The sequence below is a fragment of the Macrotis lagotis genome, chromosome 1, assembly GCF_037893015.1.
Source record: "Macrotis lagotis isolate mMagLag1 chromosome 1, bilby.v1.9.chrom.fasta, whole genome shotgun sequence".
Taxonomy (NCBI): domain Eukaryota; kingdom Metazoa; phylum Chordata; class Mammalia; order Peramelemorphia; family Peramelidae; genus Macrotis; species Macrotis lagotis.
The window spans coordinates 396,749,128-396,761,730 of record NC_133658.1 but is presented as its reverse complement, the minus strand read 5'-3'; the positions used below and the strand labels follow the sequence as shown (position 1 = coordinate 396,761,730).

Sequence of the window (12,603 nt, the reverse complement as noted above, 5' to 3'; positions counted from 1 at the left end):
ATAATAACTAGCATTAATTAATATAAAATTTACCATGAGTTTTACAAATATCTTATTTTTAAAAATTTTCTTTTTCAAAATACATGCAAAAACAATTTTTAATCTTATACTAGAAAAGTTTGAGTTCCAAAATTTCCCCCACCCCACCCCATTTTTCACCCTCCCATCCTCCTTGAGAAGGCAAGCAATTTGTTAAAGGCTATACATGTGCAGTCATGTAGAACATACTTCCCTATTAATCATATTGTAAAAAAAAGCAAAAATCAAAGATCCTAGAAAAATAAAGTAAAAACAAAACATAATAATTTGATCTGCATTCATATTCATCAGTTCTTTCTCTGAAGGTAGATAGTATTTTTCATCATAGATCTTTCAGAATTGTCTTGGAGCTTTGTATTGCTGAGAATAACTAAGTCATTACAGTTGATCATTGTACAATATTGCTGATACTGTCTACAATGTTCTTGTAGTTCTATTCACTTCACTTTGCATCATTTCATGCAAGTCTTTACAGGTTTTTCTGAAAGTATTCTACCCATAATTTCTTATATGACAAAAGTATTTCATCAAATACTTGTTCATTTGTTTTCCAATTGACAGGCATCCCCACAATTTCCAATTCTTTGCTACCACAAAAAGAACTTGTTTAAATATTTTTGTACATCGATGTCATTCTCCTTTATACAAAAGTCTCTTTGGGAAACAGATCTGAGTCAGAGGGTATGTATGGTTTTATAGTCCTTTGGTTAAAGTTCCAAACTGTTCTCCTAAATGATTGGACCAGATAAAATATTATCTTTGATTGTTACACCACCCTTGGATCTAAGTGTTGTTGCTATACTTATTTTGCAGAGAAAGCAATTGAGACAAACATGGATTAGGTTACTTGTGCAGGGTCACAAAGCTAGTAATAATATGTGATATCTTGACAAGTTAGGTCTTCATTACCCCCAAACCAGTACTTTATCCATTGTGCCACGCAGCTGCCTGACAATCTTTTGATTCTCATGATATGCCTATGAGGCAGGTTATGCAGAAATAATTATCTTCATTTTATGGATGGTAAGGTGAGACTCAGAGAATTTAAGTGGCTTGCTCAATGTCATATAATCAATCATGGTTTAGCTGAGACTTGAATTCAGGTCTTCAGAATACAAATCTAGAGATGTTTTTGCTCCAGACCCCAAAGTTTATTTAGCACAAACTAATATATATAAGATTCAGAAATAAATCAGTTAAGCATCTAGTTGAGCATCTGTTATAAGCTAAGTAAAAGAAATACTAAGAAATAAAAGTTACTCTCCTTTAATGAGTTCAGTGATACAGAGTGAAGGAAGCAGAACCAAGAAAGCAGAACTGGAAGGAGCCAAGATGGCAACAAGAAGGGATCAAGTCTTAGGAGCTCTCTGATAAAACGTGAAACTAAGAAATCTAACTAAACTTTCGAGAGACAGAACCCACATAGGGACCCATTGAGGCAGTTCTCCTACTCAAGGTAACCTGGAAAAGAACAGAAAGGCTCTGCTCCCTAGGGTCAGAGGGGTGGCCCGCCAGAGGGGTTGCCCCTCCAGAGCAAAAGAACTTCAGCCTCCCGGAGGCAGCCCCAGGGCACTGTGAGCCGCAGCTCACAGCAGAGGGGAAGTCTCCTGAGCTGCACCCCAGGGAGCACCGAGCACAAAGTGGGGGAATAGCGGAGGACCTCTGCCAGAGCAAGCATGTGGAGCCCAGCCCTCAGGGGCATACAGCAAGCAGCATGGTCTTTCCCCAGCCCTGATCCAGGAAACAGAAGCAGGTGGAGCCTGTAAGCAGCATCGCCCAGGACATGAGCCCATTGAGCTGAGGGAGGGGAGTGAAGAAAGACTGCTGAGCTCTGTCCTCTGCCTCTGGAACAGGACTCTGGGGCTCTGACCACATTCAGATCCTGATTGAAGTCTAGGCCCCCCCATAGAATGGCAGGGACCCCCCCACCTCAGCCCCATGGCAGAGGGGACGCATATGGTCATTCACAGACCAGGACGGAGGACAGAGCCTCAGACACTGAGACCCTTGTGGGAGTGTCCCAAAAGCTCAGGAAGCACCCCCAAAGCAGGCCCAGGCTGGGAAAATGAGCAAGCAGAGAAATAAGAGGAAGATCATTGAGAAATATTTTGCTCATGAGCCCAAGAAGGATCAAAATACTCAGTCTGAAGATGAGGAGGTACAAGCTCCTGCATCTAAAGACTCCAAGCAAAACAGAAATTGGGTTCAGGCTATGACAGAGCTCAAAAAAGACTTTGAAAATCAAATGAAGGAGTTGGAAGAAAAACTGGGAAAAGAAAGGAGAGAGAGATGCAGGAAAAGCATGAAAATGAAGTCAGCAGCTTAGTCAAGGAAATCCAAAAAAATGCTGAAGAAAATAGCATGCTAAAAACCAGCTTAGGTCAAATGGATAAAACAGTTCAAAAAGTTATTGAGGAGAAAAATGCCTTAAAAAGCAAAATTGGCCAGATGGAAAAAGAGATAAGAAAACTCTCTGAGGAGAACAAATCCTTCAAACAAAGAATAGAATTCAGGGAGATTGATGAATTTACCAGAAATCAGGAATCAATACTTCAAAACCAAAAAAATGAAAAATTAGAAGAAAATGTGAAATATCTCATTGAAAAATCAACTGATATGGAAAAGAGACTTAGGAAAGATAATTTAAAAATTATTGGAATACCTGAAAGTCATGATCAGGAAAAGAGCCTTGACATCATTTTCAAAGAATTACTACAGAAAAATTGCCCTGATATTCTAGAAGCAGAGGGCAAAATAGAAATGGAGAGAATCCACCAATCCCCCCGAGAAAGAGATCCCAAAAAACCAACCCCCTAGGAATATTATAGCCAAGTTCCAGAACTCCCAAGTCAAAGAGAAAATATTACAAGCAGGCAGAAGGACACAATTCAAATATCATGGAGCTGCAGTGAGGATCACACAGGACTTAGCAGCAACTACATTGGAAGCTCGTAGGGCTTGGAATATAATATACTGGAAGGCAAAAGAGCTTAGAATGCAGCCAAGAATGAACTACCCAGCAAGGCTGAATGTCCTCTTCTAGGGAAAAAGATGGACTTTCAATGAACCAGGGGAATTTCAAATGTTCCTTCTGGAATGGCCAGAGCTGAACAGAAGGTTTGATCATCAGATACAGGACTCAGGTGAAGCATGGAGATTGGCAGAGAGGGGGGAAATATGAGGGACTTAATGATGATGAACTGCATGTATTCCTGCCTAGAAAAATGACACTGATAATACTCATATGAACCTCCTCAGTTAATAGAGCAGGTAGAGGGAGCTTTTATAGTTGAAGCACAGGAGAAAGCTGAATTCAAAGATAAAATATGGTGTAAAACTGGAATCAATAGAAAAAAAGGGAAATGTAATGGGAGAAAGAAAAAGGGGGGGGAGTAGGCCAAGATATTTCATATAATAAGATGTTTTATTATTACAATGAGCTATTGCAATGATATGGAAGGGGGGAGGCAAGGGGGAATGAGGGAACCTTTGCTCTCATCAGTGGTGGCTAGGAGAGGAAACAGCATATATACTCAATGGGGTATAGACATCTGGAGTAAGAAGGCGGGGAGCAGGGTGAAGGGGTGGGGATGTGCATAAAGGGGGAGAGGATGGACCATGGGGGGAGAGCAGTCAGATAAAACACATTTTCTTTTTTACTTCTTGCAAGGGTCTGGGATTGGAAGGCCTGTCCAGGACCATAGGGCCAGGTGGATTCTGGGCCTAAGGGGTGGTATGGGGGCTCAGGGCTTCTTGGCCCCAGGACCAGGGATCTGTTTGCTGTGCCACTCGGCGACCCTACAGCAGAGTCAGAGAGAAAGGAGAGAAAAAATATAGTACATGGTAGTGGAGAAATAAGAAAGGAGGGAATTGCGATCAGCAATGGCAGTGTTGGAAAAATATGGAAGTAACTTTTGAGATGCACTTACCATAAAGTATGCGATCCACCCATGACAGAGTTGTTGGTGTTGGAACAACGACTGAAGCACATTTTTTATTATTATTATTTGGGGGAGGGTGCAGGGCAAATGGGGCTGGGTGGCCTGCCTGGGGCCACATAGCAGGGTGATCTTTGGGTGCCTGAGGCTGGATTTGGAGCCAGGTGCTCCTGACTCAAGGGCCAATGCTCTGTCTGCCATCCAGCCACCCCTACCATTATTACTATTTTATTTTATTTTGGGTCTTTTTTTTCTTCTTTTTGGTTTTTGCAGGGCAGTGGGGATCAGATGGCTTGCATGTCACATGGCTGGGCGATTGTTGGGTCTACGGGGCTGGATGTGGGCTCGGATGCTTGTGTCTCCAGGGCTGGTACTTTGTCCATTGCACCACCTGGCCATACCTACAATTATTAATATTATTCTTTTTTAATTTTAATTTTTTTCTCTCCCCTTTACTTTATTGCCCAAGCAAGTCTATATTCATGGGGGGAGGGGTATTTTGTTTACTCTTAAACAAGAATATTTTATTAATGTAAAAATTGTTCAAAATGAGAATTAAAAACAAAATTAAGAGATCAAAAAAAAAAAAGAAAGCAGAACTGATAATGACTGCAATGTAAATGGAACTAACAAAAATCACAAAGCAATTGAAAGTGAATGTCACAAAATTATAATGACAAGAATGGTTGCAAAAAAAGAGACATGAGAAGATACCTCTCCATATGAGAAGATACCACTCCTTCACAGAAATGAGATATCCATAGAAATGTAAAGAACTGCATGTGTTCTCAGACTATTTAAATATATTGATAAGTTTTGCTGATTGTCTTTTATATTTTTATCTCAGTTTCTCTAAAAAATATTCTTGTTATAAGAAATGACTCTTTGGACATATTAAATTGAAAGAATACCAACAGAAATTTAGGTTTTATTAAAAATAAACATATCAATAAAGTTTTATTTTCAAAAAAAGTGATTTAGGATTCAGATATGATTTGAACTGGCTAGTGTCTCTCCAGAATTTTTTCTCCTTAAACATATCCTGTATCAGCAGAATTTGAGGTCTGGTTCTGAAGGAACATCAGGACTCCCATTTCCTTTCCTTATTAAATTGTCAACTGTACCTGCACCCTTATCTGCCCCAATGGCTCAGGTATATTGTTTTATTTACTATGCTGAGAAACTGAAATGGACAGTTGCTGTTGAAGAATAGTAGCAAGTAAATTTCTATGGTAGAAGAAATTTGGAATTGTAGAGGTCTTTTATAACCAAATCACAGTAGTCAATGAAATGTATATAACAAATGAAATTGCTTCTCTCATCCTTTGAAAGGAGTAAAATTTGTCCATATATTAAGTTAGTCAATAAACATAGTAGATATTTAATAAATGTTTGTAGAAATATCTATTTTCCTGAAACCTTATCCATAGCCCTGCTATTACTGAATAATAATCCACTACATTTCATAGATATATGCCTTTATAATATTTTATATAATATAATAATTATATATTTATTATATATAATATAATAATTTACAAATTATTTTTCTTTTGATATACTTCTCAAACAAATTAAATAGAATTATGTACAAAATAATTCTTTCCCAATAACTCTCCCCATCTAATTAAGCCTCTCCAATAAAAAAAAGTATAATTACACAAAACAAACAGGTCAACTAATATCTAAGAATATATTCCTTATTCTGTAACTGCAATCTAATCATTTATTGAAAAGAAGAAGGCATATTTCCTCAATAGTATTCTGAAGTCAAAATTGACCATCTATCACTCTGAACTCTGATGTCTTTCAGGGATATTTTCCTTCATATTATTATAGCCCAGCATTTATGATTTTTTAGATTCTGGACACTTCACTCTGCATTGTTCCACACAAATCTTTCTGTATATCTTTGAATCCCTCATTTCTGTTGTTTCTTATGTAAAAGTAATTTGCAATTTCACTTACATCATATTTTATTCTATTATTTCCCAATCATATGGACACCCACTTTATTTTTAACTTTTTTGCTGCAACAAAAAGTGATACTATGAATATTCTGGGATAAGTAGAACTTTTCTTGTTTCCATTTTTGATTTGCTTGATATATTTGACTAGATTACAGTACATGAACAATTAACTTATTTTTCTAAGATAATACCAAATTCTTTCCTAGAAGGTTTGGATCACTTCAAAATTCCACCAATAGTGTATTAGTATGTTGTCTTCCCAAAGCCTTTCCAATATTTTCTATTTCTATCTATCATCTTTGCAAATTTTTTAAATATGAAGTGAAACCTAAAAATTATTTTACTTTTCATTTTCCTTTTTTAAAGTGATATGGAACATTTTTAAACAGATGTCTATATTTTGCTTTTCTTTCTTTCAAGAATTATTTGTTAAAATCCTTGTTACTGAGAACTGGCTCTTGGCCTTATATATTTACAAAGTACATTCCTCACCAAAACAAAATCTGAGAGACAGATAAATACAGAGATCCTAGATAAGTAAACTGAGGCTCTGAGAATAATGGACTTTGGACTAGTACAACAAAATGAAGAACTATGGGGGAGACATGTAGCTCCAAATTCAGGATTCTTACTATTACATCATACAGACCACACTGCATGCAAGGAGTTTCTAGGCTTTTAAAAGAAATAATATAGGATATTAATTAGCACTTACGTGTTTTTTTAAGATTTATAAAGTTCATATATTATCTCATTTGACCTCAATAGGGTTAGTAGATATTATATGTATTACTATTGAAGATGATGAAACTGAGATTCACAGAATTTAAGTAACTGCCTAAAGTCACAAGTCTTAAGTGCCATAGGTAGGATCTGGAACTAGGTCTTCCTACTTTCAAATGCAGCATTCTATTCACTATGACATAACTCAGCATATATTATATATGTACATGAGAGAGATTTTAAAAAAATATGAGAGTTTAGAAGAGAGTGAACTTTCTCTTAGCTTGTTTGAATGGACTGGAGGGAGGATCAGACAAGATTTTATGGTGGATGTCAAATTGAGTTGTTGGTCTCCGAGATTAGGAACTGTTTCTTTCCCATTTTGTCTTTATATTCATTGGCTTAGTAAGGTACCTTGAAAATAGAACATACTTAATAAATGCTGGTTTATTTAAAATTATTAAATTAAACCAAGATATGAATAGATTTTCAAAAAAGGAAACTGAAAAGGCTCAAAGGAAGAAGAAAATAAAAACAAAAAGGTGGGAAGTATCAAATGTATTCTAAGTATGATGAGTTATTTAAGAACACCAAAGACAGGATAAATGTAGTAATATAGTATAAGATTTATCTGAAAATGCAGATTGGACACTTGAAAGCTAGAAATGGTGACTGAAATTTGTTTAGCAGGAAATAGGAGTCATCAGAAGATTTTTACTTTGTTCTTAATATGGTAGGCATAGGGGTTCTAGGAAGAGGTTAATATAATCTGAACTTTATTTTCAAAGGGTAGCTAGGTAGCACAGTGGATAGAGCACTGGACCTGGAATCAAGAAGATTCATCTTCCTGAGTTCAAATCCAGGCTCAGACATTTACTATTATTTGCCCCTGGGCAATTCACTTAAACCTGTTTGCCTCAGTTTCCTCATATGTGATATGATCTGAAAAAGCAAATAGCAAATCATGCCAGGATATTTGCCAAGAAAAATCCAAATGGGGTCATGAAGAGATGACAACGACAGAGCAACAATAATAATTTGAAATGCTTATGAAGGATGGAGTGAAGAGGTTGAAATAGAGAGGTCAATTAAGAGGATACTACAATAAATAGTCCAGGAAATGTGAAACAGAATGATATAATAAATACTTTATTCTTAATACATATAATTAATATCCTTCATAAGAGAGAGAAGAGAACTAGAGTAGTCTGGAAAGGCATAATTGAAGAGAAAGATTTGGTATTGAGTGCTGAATAATGCTTAAGATTCTAAAAAAAGGGATAAAGTATTGCAGTTGGATAAGTGGTGTGAACAATAACAAGGATGGATTTTGGTGAGCTAAAGGATATAGTAGAAATCTAAAGATGAAGAAACTGAGGCTAGAGGATCCCCTGTGTCTTAAAGTCCCAAGAGAGGCTGATCTGCCCAAAGTCCCACAGTTAGTTAGGTGGTGGAAGAAATTTGATTTCATTCTCCACATGATCTGACTGCCAGTTTAATGCATCATGCTTTCCTCCTTTTCTTGGCTTTGAAGAATATTCCCTCATCTTCTTTACTTCCTATAAATGAGAATGGTGTTACTGGCACAGGAATAAACCTAGGATTAAATAAACCTAGGAATGTAAAAAGCATGCTTCTAAGATATTCTGAAGCAGTAAGAAGAACAGTGGATTTAAATTGAGACTTTGCTACTTATTAATCTTTGGGAACATAGGCAAATCATTTAAACTCTCTGGGTCTTCATTTTCCCATCTGTAAGGGGGGGGGGTTACTTAGACTTGATGATATCTTGCGTCCCTTATGCATATATTTAACATTTTTATCTAGAGTTCTAAATTTGTAATTCAACTTTATTATATAAATATGTATGTATGTATGTATATATATATACATATAAATATATATGTATGTATGTGTGTATGTATATAGTGACAAATAGATAATAATTTGAAGAGGAAACAGAGTATAGAAGATAAAAAGCTGGCCTTTGAATAAGAAATCTGATTTATCCAACTTTGTCCTCTGCCACATACTGGTTGTGTGATGCTTGGCAAGTTGCATAACCTCTCAATGCCCCAGACAGTTGTCTGATATTATAAGTCTTAGAAGAGGTGTGTTGATCTATATTTATAAAGAGAATTTTCTCAATTAGAGTTCCCTATGCCAATTAAATTATAGGTCCAATTCAAAAAAAAAGTTAAATGTATTAGAGGTAGAGCACATTCCCTTCTTTCCATTTAACAAGTAGTAACCTAATGAGGATGTATAAGATTGCATGCACCATCCATTAATGTTCCTCTTTTTTGTGTTTTGACCATTTTCAGAGGCTGTACATTGTGGGGGGGGGTGGAAATGTAATTTATTTGCAGCTTTTTATGCTTTGTTGAAATAAAATTGATCATTAAAAATGTGTATCATTAGAATTAGAAGAAAATATAGGACAAAAAATGTTAGAACGGGAAGGCATCTTAAGAACAGCTAGGTGGCACAGTGGATACAGCACTGACCCTGGAATCAGGAGGACCTGAGTTCAAATCTAAACCTCAGGCACTTAATCATTACCTAGCTGTGTGACCTTTGGCAAGTCACTTAATCCCATTGCCTTGCAAAAACTTAAAAAAGAAAGAACATTGTGGAAGGCATCTTAAAAAACATTGAGTCTAATCCTTTCATTTATAAATGGAGAAACTGAGGTCTAGACAAGAAAAGTGACTCATCTAAGGTCACAGAAGATCAATAGGAGAGCTGGGATTTGACTACCAGTCTTCTTATCATCTTATTGGTGTTCAGTCATCTCAATTGTATCCAACGATTCATTTTCTCATTTGAGGGGTTTCTTAAGCAATAATTCTGAAGTGATTTTACATGTCCTTCTTAGTTCATAGGCTTCAGTGACTTGCCCAGGACCACACAGCTAATAAATGTCTGAACCATGCTAATAACTAAGATATCACTGTGGAATTCTGTACACTGGTCTATCATAGCTTCGGTAATGTGTGTCTTCATGGTCTAACAATTCTGATGGGTAGCATACCCAACAAATTCATTTTGTACTTGAAATCAAAAGCTCCTTGTAATATTGGCAGAAGAATTTATTGCTATAGGCTCACTGAAATATTCCTGCTTCTTCAAATAACTAAGATGGAAGTCTTTGGATGTTAGCACTCATCACAGGAAATCTCATCAAGAAATGGAGAACCATCCATTTAAGCTTGAAAAAGTTCTTATCTTTCCAGAAACACCCATGGAATTAATTTGAGATTGGAAGAAAGCTTTCCATAGAAGTTGAGAGATCATATGATAATGAAGTTCCAAAGAGCTCAGGAAACTAAGCAGTGGAAACCAACAAAAAAATTTGTGAGTCTTTTCCTGTGGCCTGCAAGTTCCTTCCCCCTCTCTGAGGCTTAGTTTCTCTAACTGTAAAAAGGGGGAGGGAAGTGAACTAGATGAACCCTTCCATCCCTACAATAATATTTTGTAATGGAATGATTAAAGACTTCAGTATTCAGATGGATCTGTGATGGATCATTGATACAGGTACTCCTGATGTGAGTATAGATTATAATGCATTTGTGCCTTCTTAGGCTATAAAATGGTTTTTCATTCTATAAATTTTCCATGAAGTACCTAATCAACAAGTTGTAAGGAAATCTACAGGTCTTTTTTACTCTTTTGTGTACTCTTTTGTTCTTTTTACTCTGAGTATTGCCTTCAGCTATCTATGTGTTAACTTTTATCATATGATGGGACTACAAATTTTCCTCACCATAAATATTCTAGATGATAGATTTTACTTCATTTTTTAGCAATGTGCTACCATGTACTCCCTCTCATAATTTCCTCTGCGGTCACTGATGAGTTTAATGATTCTGATATTGTGGTGTTACATGATTAAATACCACATAGCACTATGGGGAGAATAATGGTGCTAAAAAGATGGGCTTTTGTGGTAGAGAGCAGCTTGGGATCTTTGAAAGTACTGCATAATTTCCCAAATGTGATCCAGCTTGATCTCTTACATCTACTCATATCTCCTGTTGGGTTGAATGTCTCTTAAAAATAATTAGTTTTCTGCCTATAAAGGTTGTTGCAAGACCATCATACAAACATGTGCTTAGTAGAGTTGACTTTTAATAATGTTAGAATTAAAATCATGTCCCAATTGATAAGACTACTGGGAGTCTTGTTTTGTATGTAATCAAACCAAAGAATACCTTTTTAAAAATTCAACAGATGTGATTTTAAAATAAATCTCAAGTTAAAAAATATAGAATCTTAACTTCTTTTATAAATAATAATGACATAATATAAAAGGTCATGCCATAAGAAAAGAAGAAAATTAGATACCTTTTATGGCAATGGTTTGGAGGTAATTTTAACCCAAAATACATATCACAAAGGAAAAATGTTATTCCACTTCAATTAAATCCAAAGGTTTTTATATGAACAAAATCAATGTAGCTAGGCTAAAAAGGGAAACTGTTGATTGAAAAATATCTTTACATCAAATATTTTTAGGTGCTTGATATCCAAGAAATTAAGGAATGATTATAAATATATAATATTCAGAGCCATTCCACAATGAAAAAGATGGTCAATGGATAGGAATAACTGGTTCTGAACAAAAGAATTGGAGGCTATTGATAACCTTATGAAAGATTGCTAAAATCATTAATAGTAAAGGAAACAAAACTTCAAACATCTCTGAGGTTTTGCCCTACAACTTGAAGATAAGCAAAGATGACAAAAGATGAAAATGGATAATGCTAGAGAACCTGTAGGAATTCAAACAGTCTAGTATGCTATTGATAAAAGTATGAATTGGTCAAGCCATCCTGGACAGCAATTGGAAATTATGCTTTAAAAAAATTAACTAAATCTTCATGCCTGTCAGAAGCAACTCTATCACCAATGATCCTCTGAGTTCAGAATTAATGTTGGGACAAAATGAGGTGCTCATTTTGAATAGGTAATAAAAGGAAGCTTACTTTGCTCTAGCACAGAGTTAGCATATGCAACAAGAATACAGAGATAATTATTTTCTCTGGACTGACTACTTTGAATCTTTATGGAAATTCATCCAATCACCAGGATTATGATGAGTGATATATGACCCTATTAATCTCCAGGAATCCACCAAGTCTGAAAGGCCCTGTGATCTCCCTGTGGAGGCCCTGTGGCTGGGATATTTTCTGCCTTTATTTGACAACAAAGCTCATCTATCTTTCTTTAAAAACTAATCACTAAGCATTAGGGAAGGAGGATGGGTCTGGGCCTCTCTCCACATTGTATGTGGGGAAAAGAAGGAAAGTCTTAGTAAATATTGTTCCTGAATATGACAAATTCAGAGACACATAGGAAAGCATATATGAACTAAAGTCGATTAAATAGAGTCAGAAAATAATATGCAAAATGATACAAGAATACAAATTGAAAGAAGTATGAAATGAAACTGAAACTGTATTCTAAAAAAAAAAGAATAGGAACTTACCAAGAGCAGTTTCTAGGTATTCCACGCATTACTTGACTAGGTTTGATTTTTCTCACAAAGTGCTTGATCTATTGAGCAAAAGTGATTAGAAAATTAGAGAAAATTTCAAGAAGAGAGATTTTACCTCAATATAAATATGAATTTCATCATAATTTGTCCTGCCCCAAAATTGAATTGGCTGTTTCTGGAGTTAGTGAGTTTTTTTTAATATTACTGGCACCATTTAGACAGTGGTTTGTCAGAGTCCTTTCACTGAACAGAATACTGGACTGAATCATCTCCAGTATTTTGAGACTATATGGTCAAAATTCTGGGGCTCTTGTTAATAAGAGGATTTTTTTCCATTTTGCCAGCCACCAACTCCATGATTTCTATAGATCTTTTCTCTTTTGGCTACTAGTTCAATCTGTAATATGTGTCCTTCTCTTTATGTCCCTTCTGA

The 12,603-nt window shown here is 35.7% G+C and overlaps 1 protein-coding gene across 2 annotated transcripts in view; it reads left to right on the top strand.

The window, feature by feature from the left end:
• GRIA1 (glutamate ionotropic receptor AMPA type subunit 1) overlaps positions 1 to 12,603 on the top strand; it is a 352,588-nt gene that overhangs the window by 69,405 nt on the left and 270,580 nt on the right. The window lies entirely within an intron of this gene.